The sequence below is a fragment of the Diaphorina citri genome, unplaced genomic scaffold (genome assembly GCF_000475195.1).
Source record: "Diaphorina citri unplaced genomic scaffold, Diaci psyllid genome assembly version 1.1 scaffold1954, whole genome shotgun sequence".
Taxonomy (NCBI): Eukaryota; Metazoa; Arthropoda; class Insecta; order Hemiptera; family Psyllidae; genus Diaphorina; species Diaphorina citri.
Window position 1 is genome coordinate 39,081 of NW_007379380.1, and position 7,775 is coordinate 46,855.

Consider the following 7,775-nt stretch of genomic DNA (forward strand, 5'->3'; position numbering starts at 1 on the left):
CCCACTCAGCCTCGTGAGGAAAATGAGTAGCTATGACATATAAACGCGCATAGCGACCGGTGCCAGCATGGTGGGTAAACATTGGATTTTAGGATTATTGAGATATTGGAAAAATCCTACAATGCTGCAGTGAGCACCAAAGTTGTGACATAAATACATGGGATTTTAGGATTATTGAGATATTGGGAAAATCCTACAATGCTGCAGTGAGCACCAAAGTTGTGATATAATAACACAAATAAACTGCATTTTTTAGATATTATTATTAGACATTTATCAATCTACTGGACTCATCCTGAATTTCAGCAGTAGACCAGTAGACATAACTTTTTATAACCACTCCCCCCCCCTCTCATTCATTCCTCCCTCCCCTCCTCCTTCTTTACCTTCTGCTCCTTTTTGAACTCCTCCTCCTCCTCCTCCTCCTCAGACAGACGCATAAATAAATAGGTATATACCCACACCCAAGGAACAATGGCTGAAACCTTGGCTGTAGGGTAGGCAATAGGGACCTCAACCCGAGTTTTGGTACTAAAAACTGACCATAAAAAACTGATCAACAGCCGATTACCTACCTACATTAGTTTCGGGGCCGAGAGTTTTTTCCCTTATTGTAGAATAAGGAAAGTAAGAAAAAAAGCTGAAAAATGAGTTTTGAGCTCTTTACGAGAACTCGAGAGAAAGAAACTTTTAGCCTTGTTTTTTTTTTTTTCTGCCAAACTTGAAGAAAAAGTTGCTCATGTTTAATGATTCAAGAAGGAAAGGCACAAACAAGTTCGCCCAAATCTTGACAATGGCGGGATATTAATGAAGAAGTTATGCCTTACTTATAGCTTAGGCTTAGTTTTAGTTATGCCAGAGGTATAGCTTACCTTCTTATTTCGACGGCTTATGACTCTTATGAGCAGAGCACACTAGGACTACCTGATGGACACCGTGCCGGTCGGTACTAAGTTTACAAAATGGCCCACTTGTCAGAACAGCTGAAACACTTCAAGCAAAATGAAACCAATGGGTATCAGTGGAGAGTTGGAGACGACATATAAAAAGGAGGAACATATGGACGAGAGGGAGGAGATGATGAAGAAGAGAACCAGAAGGAGGAGGGGGAAGAGAAAAAGAAGAACGAGTAGGTAGCAGGAGAAAAAAAGGAGGAGGAAAGAGAATAGAAAAACATGCAAAAGGAGAAGGAGGAGTATTAGCTGAAGAAGAATTAGCGGAAGGGAGCGGGAGAAGGAAAGAATAAGTAAAGAAGATAAGAAGAAGAACAAGAAGAAAGCGGGATGAAGTTTGTGCCGGGCCGAACTGTAGGCTCTCAAGAGGAAGGATGACCTATTTTGGGTGTCACCAGGGTATACAGGGGTACCTGCCGTGGATTTGGCCTCCAGATGAACAAGTTCTAGGTCCCTATGGCCGTTCCATCTCAGGAAAGGCAGCATGTTGGCTTTCTCTCTTCGATTTCGGCACGATAAGACCTCCGTTGTTGGCGTTCCCTCAATAAAAAAAAGTACCCACCTACATTTTTGCAAATCTTATAAAGTAAATTTTTGCAGATCTGATAATGGCAGTCAGATTAATTGACCTGAACCAGCATTGATTGCTATACATATGGGCAGATGAGCACTGCTGATTGCTGCATGATGTCATTCAGAAGGTAATGACTCGAAAAAGACAAACTGAAAGAAGAAAAAAAGAGCTTCTAACTTCAGAATATCCAGATCCTTTGCTACGCGCAACTCAACAATGCGGTGCTAACTTCAGAATATCCAGATCCTTTGCTACGCGCAACTCAACAATGCGGTGCTAACTTCAGAATATCCAGATCCTTTGCTACGCGCAACTCAACAATGCGGTGCTAACTTCAGAATATCCAGATCCTTTGCTACGCGCAACTCAACAATGCGGTGCTAACTTCAGAATATCCAGATCCTTTGCTACGCGCAACTCAACAATGCGGTGCTAACTTCAGAATATCCAGATCCTTTGCTACGCGCAACTCAACAATGCGGTGCTAACTTCAGAATATCCAGATCCTTTGCTACGCGCAACTCAACAATGCGGTGCTAACTTCAGAATATCCAGATCCTTTGCTACGCGCAACTCAACAATGCGGTGCTAACTTCAGAATATCCAGATCCTTTGCTACGCGCAACTCAACAATGCGGTGCTAACTTCAGAATATCCAGATCCTTTGCTACGCGCAACTCAACAATGCGGTGCTAACTTCAGAATATCCAGATCCTTTGCTACGCGCAACTCAACAATGCGGTGCTAACTTCAGAATATCCAGATCCTTTGCTACGCGCAACTCAACAATGCGGTGCTAACTTCAGAATATCCAGATCCTTTGCTACGCGCAACTCAACAATGCGGTGCTAACTTCAGAATATCCAGATCCTTTGCTACGCGCAACTCAACAATGCGGTGCTAACTTCAGAATATCCAGATCCTTTGCTACGCGCAACTCAACAATGCGGTGCTAACTTCAGAATATCCAGATCCTTTGCTACGCGCAACTCAACAATGCGGTGCTAACTTCAGAATATCCAGATCCTTTGCTACGCGCAACTCAACAATGCGGTGCTAACTTCAGAATATCCAGATCCTTTGCTACGCGCAACTCAACAATGCGGTGCTAACTTCAGAATATCCAGATCCTTTGCTACGCGCAACTCAACAATGCGGTGCTAACTTCAGAATATCCAGATCCTTTGCTACGCGCAACTCAACAATGCGGTGCTAACTTCAGAATATCCAGATCCTTTGCTACGCGCAACTCAACAATGCGGTGCTAACTTCAGAATATCCAGATCCTTTGCTACGCGCAACTCAACAATGCGGTGCTAACTTCAGAATATCCAGATCCTTTGCTACGCGCAACTCAACAATGCGGTGCTAACTTCAGAATATCCAGATCCTTTGCTACGCGCAACTCAACAATGCGGTGCTAACTTCAGAATATCCAGATCCTTTGCTACGCGCAACTCAACAATGCGGTGGTGACTTCAGAATATCCAGATCCTTTGCTACGCGCAACTCAACAATGCGGTGCTAACTTCAGAATATCCAGATCCTTTGCTACGCGCAACTCAACAATGCGGTGCTAACTTCAGAATATCCAGATCCTTTGCTACGCGCAACTCAACAATGCGGTGCTAATTTCAGAATAACCAGATCCTTTGCTACGCGCAACTCAACAATGCGGTGCTAATTTCAGAATATCCAGATCCTTTGCTACGCGCAACTCAACAATGCGGTGCTAACTTCAGAATATCCAGATCCTTTGCAACGCGCAACTCAACAATGCGGTGCTAACTTCAGAATATCCAGATCCTTTGCTACGCGCAACTCAACAATGCGGTGCTAACTTCAGAATATCCAGATCCTTTGCTACGCGCAACTCAACAGTGCGGTGCTCACTTCAGAATATCCGGATCCTTTGCTACGCGCAACTCAACAATGCGGTGCTAACTTCAGAATATCCGGATCCTTTGCTACGCGCAACTTAACAATGCGGTGGTAACTTCAGAATATCCGGATCCTTTGCTACGCGCAACTCAACAATGCGGTGCTAATTTCAGAATATCCGGATCCTTTGGGAACTAGTGTATTCACGGTGCAATGGCCGAACCACACCGTTGCGTTGGCTAGGTAAGACTGCTGGCTTTTCCCATTATTTTATTTTATTTTAAAAAGATGAGTGTTCCACCGCCGTTTTTATTTCGTAGCAATGAAACAACTGCTACATTAGACGAACCACGCGGAAGATTGCTTAACGTTAGTGGTCCATTGAGAACTATATAGTTTGCACACAACGTAATATCACGGCTGCGCTTGTCCTTTGATCTTAGAAACACACTACCATCTTGGGGAGTCAGAAAGATGTACACATGAGTTCAAAGTTTTTCCATAATATTGTTGGTAATTTCGTTCAGGACAGCCACACTACTATATCACGTTACGTCACATCACATAATAGTAGTGTGTTTCTACCAGAACATTGGAAGCCGTTTAAAATTGGTCCCTATAGACCGAAATTTTCGGTTCGAGATTTGAGAACAGTCTGTATGCCAACTTTCGGACCTCCACATAAACCTCCATCTTCTGATGAAGAGAGAACAATACGGTCTGGTGTTCCCGTAACAGAAAATGTACTACAGGAATTCATAGGACAAGAGGGGAAGAGAGAAGATGCAGGAGAAGGGGGAAGAGGAGGAGGGGAGGGAGAAGGAGGTAAGGAAGGGGGGGGGGAACTCACAACCTTTTATTACACTTGAGATAAATTGCTGACGATCTAAGAGAGGTGAGGGGGAGATTGTTTTTTATTTTTATTTTCGGGGGAGGGGAAGTTTTTTTTATGGAAAACATTCAAAGAAATCATTCAACATAAACGTAGGTATGTTTGTTTGATTGTTTGTTTGTTTCTTCTCCTCCTCCTCCTCCTCCTCCTCCTCCTCCTCCTCCTCCTCCTCCTCCTCCTCCTCCTCCTCCTCCTCCTCCTCCTCCTCCTCCTCCTCCTCCTCCTCCTCCTCCTCCTCCTCCTCCTCCTCCTCCTCCTCCTCCTCCTCCTCCTCCTCCTCCTCCTCCTCCTCCTCCTCCTCCTCCTCCTCCTCCTCCTCCTCCTCCTCCTCCTCCTCCTCCTCCTCCTCCTCCTCCTCCTCCTCCTCCTCCTCCTCCTCCTCCTACATCTCCTGTCCCTTGTACCTTCCGAGGAGGAAGTCTCTTCTTTATCCTGTACATCCAAAGAAGTAGGGGAAAGAGAAAACAGGAGGAGAAAGATCCCCCCGTCAGTCAGTCTTCCCCCTATCCTACTTCTTATTTTCTTCCTCTTCTTTGTCCTTAGTATTCCCCAGGGATCCAATCTATCTTCATTTAGAAGAATGAGAAACTGTTATGAAGTTTGTGCCGGCCCGACCTGTAGGCTCTCAAGAGGAAGGATGGCCTATTTTGGGTGTCACCAGGGTATACAGGGGTACCTGTCGTCGATTTGGCCTCCAGATGAACAAGTTCTAGGTCCCTATGGCCGTTCCATCTCAGGAAAGGCAGCATGTTGGCTTTCTCTCTTCGATTTCGGCACGATAAGACCTCCGTTGTTGGCGTTCCCTCAATAAAAAAAAGTACCTACCTACCTGCATTTTTGCAAATCTTATAAAGTAAATTTTTGCAGATCTGATAATGGCAGTGTTGCCAAGTGTATAGAGAACCTCTCAGAATCAACAAAGTTCAAAAAAAGTCTAACAGATCGCAGCAGTGGTACCGAAAAGTTCATGTATCATATGTGATACAGTGTGAACTTAAGGGTTAATTGACCTGAACCAGCATTGATTGCTATACATATGGGCAGATGAGCACTGCTGATTGCTGCATGATGTCATTCAGAAGGTAATGACTCGAAAAAGACAAACTGAAAGAAGAAAAAAAAAGAGCTTCATTTGTTCATTCCACCCATGTTCAAATAAAACTGTCTTTTGGCTTTCTATTCCTATACCACTACATCTATACGTCTACGTATGAACGTATATCTATACTTTATACTTGAGTATACCTGCCTACATAATACGTCAAGAACACTCCTCGGAACGGAGAGACTAAAAGGCAATTAATTATCCCCAAGTTCTTTTCTAAACGAGAATACTACGCCATGATCCACAACTTTTAATAGGAAAATACATGAAACATGTTGTTATTCCCGGAGTAAATTTATCATGTTAATAACACATGTCAGGCCCGGGACTAAAATTAGGGCTTAGCCAGCGGCGCGGCGGGGCGATAGCACGTTGAAAACACCAGTTCCCAATGGATCACTGAAGTTAAGCAAAGTTGCGTGTGGTTAGTATCCGGATGGGTGACCATCTGGACAATCGCGTGCTGCTGGTTTTTCCCGGATCTACTCAGGCTGGGTGAGGTTAAGTGAGGAGGCGATTTGCTTCTCACCATATGGAGGGTTCAACCCCCTTCACTATAAACACCTTAGTTAAAATAGTGACGTAACACCCATATTTATGAACAAAATGCTGGGTCTTAAGTTCGTGCTAAGCATAGTCTCAAGGCATTTAAGTCTCTGTTGAAATTACTTTCCTTTCTTTCCTATAGGAATAAGGAAAGTAAAAAGATTTAAGACTTTCACGAAAGCTTCGATCTTTGGCCCTGGGATGGACCTGTTTGTTCAGGGCCTGAATTTGATAGGGTAAAGTTCAAGGAGCATGTTATGGTTATAGGGTAAGGGAGTAGGGTAAGGAGGATTATGGTTAACATCGTCATTATAAAAAGTTATAGGTACAGGTAGATAGGTAGGTATAGGTATATTGGGCCGAGAATTAGGGTTATTTTTACGGCGAAATTTAGCTAGGCCCATCAGTCATCTCAAAAAAGTTTTGCAGGTCACAGAATTTTTTCCTCAGAAAGTTCTGCGCATGAGCAGAAACCAAAATTCGTTAGGAGGAAAGAGAAAACAGGAGGAGAAAGATCCCCCCGTCAGTCAGTCTTCCCCCTATCCTACTTCTTATTTTCTTCCTCTTCTTTGTCCTTAGTATTCCCCAGGGATCCAATCTATCTTCATTTAGAAGAATGAGAAACTGTTATGAAGTTTGTGCCGGCCCGACCTGTAGGCTCTCAAGAGGAAGGATGGCCTATTTTGGGTGTCACCAGGGTATACAGGGGTACCTGTCGTCGATTTGGCCTCCAGATGAACAAGTTCTAGGTCCCTATGGCCGTTCCATCTCAGGAAAGGCAGCATGTTGGCTTTCTCTCTTCGATTTCGGCACGATAAGACCTCCGTTGTTGGCGTTCCCTCAATAAAAAAAAGTACCTACCTACCTGCATTTTTGCAAATCTTATAAAGTAAATTTTTGCAGATCTGATAATGGCAGTTAGATTGATTGACCTGAACCAGCATTGATTGCTATAAAATACACATGGGCAGATGGGCACTGCTGATTGCTGATGTCATTCAGAAGGTAATGACTCGAAAAAGACAAACTGAAAGAAGAAAAAAAGAGCTTCCTTTCACCCATGTTCTAGTAAAGCTGTCTTTTTGGCTTTCTATTCCTACATTTCCTACCTATATCACTACATCTATACGTCTACGTATATCTATACTTTATACTTAAGTATACCTGCCTACATTATTAATACGTCAAGAACACTCCTCGGAACGGAGAGACTAAAAGGCAATTAATTATCCCCAAGTTCTTTTCTAAACGAGAATACTACGCCATGATCCAACTTTTAATAGGAAAATACATGAAACATGTTGTTATTCCCGGAGTAAATTTATCATGTTAATAACACATGTCAGGCCCGGGACTAAAATTAGGGCTTAGCCAGCGGCGCGGCGGGGCGATAGCACGTTGAAAACACCAGTTCCCAATGGATCACTGAAGTTAAGCAAAGTTGCGTGTGGTTAGTATCCGGATGGGTGACCATCTGGACAATCGCGTGCTGCTGGTTTTTCCCGGATCTACTCAGGCTGGGTGAGGTTAAGTGAGGAGGCGATTTGCTTCTCACCATATGGAGGGTTCAACCCCCTTCACTATAAACACCTTAGTTAAAATAGTGACGTAACACCCATATTTATGAACAAAATGCTGGGTCTTAAGTTCGTGCTAAGCATAGTCTCAAGGCATTTAAGTCTCTGTTGAAATTACTTTCCTTTCTTTCCTATAGGAATAAGGAAAGTAAAAAGATTTAAGACTTTCACGAAAGCTTCGATCTTTGGCCCTGGGATGGACCTGTTTGTTCAGGGCCTGAATTTGATAGGGTAAAGTTCAAGGAGC

At 43.6% G+C, this 7,775-nt stretch overlaps 2 pseudogenes; both read left to right on the forward strand.

Annotated features, from left to right (window-relative positions):
* Positions 1-5,757: 5,757 nt before the first annotated feature.
* On the forward strand, positions 5,758-5,877 carry LOC113470945 (annotated as a pseudogene).
* Positions 5,878-7,329: 1,452 nt separating this feature from the next.
* Positions 7,330-7,449, forward strand: LOC113470946 (annotated as a pseudogene).
* The last annotated feature ends 326 nt before the right edge of the window (positions 7,450-7,775 follow it).